The sequence below is a fragment of the Mandrillus leucophaeus genome, unplaced genomic scaffold (genome assembly GCF_000951045.1).
Source record: "Mandrillus leucophaeus isolate KB7577 unplaced genomic scaffold, Mleu.le_1.0 Scaffold675, whole genome shotgun sequence".
NCBI lineage: Eukaryota > Metazoa > Chordata > Mammalia > Primates > Cercopithecidae > Mandrillus > Mandrillus leucophaeus.
Genome location: NW_012107308.1, coordinates 1,335,319 through 1,335,787, shown reverse-complemented (window position 1 = coordinate 1,335,787; position 469 = coordinate 1,335,319).

The following is a 469-nucleotide window of genomic DNA, read 5'->3' as shown; positions in this document are numbered from 1 at the left end:
CTTCAAAAAATCCATGAATCCAGGAGCTGGTTTTTGGAAAAGATCAACAAAATTGATAGACCACTAGCAAGACTAATAAAGAAAAGAGAGGAGAATCAAATAGACCCAGTGAAAATGATAAAGGGGATATCACCATGAATCCCACAGAAATACAAACTACCATCAGATAATAATACAAATGACTCTATGCAAATAAACTAGAAAATCTAGAAGAAATGGATAAATTCCTGGACACCCTCCCAAGACTGAACCAGGGAGAAGTTGAGTCCCTGAATAGACCAATAACAGGCTCTGAAATTGAGGCAACAATTAATAGCCTACCAACCAAAAAAAGTCCAGGATCAGACGGATTCACAGCCGAATTCTACTGGAAATACAAGGAGGAGCTGGTACCATTCCTTCTGAAACTATTCCAATCAATAGAAAAAGAGGGAATCCTCCATAACTCATTTTATGAGGCCAGCATCAT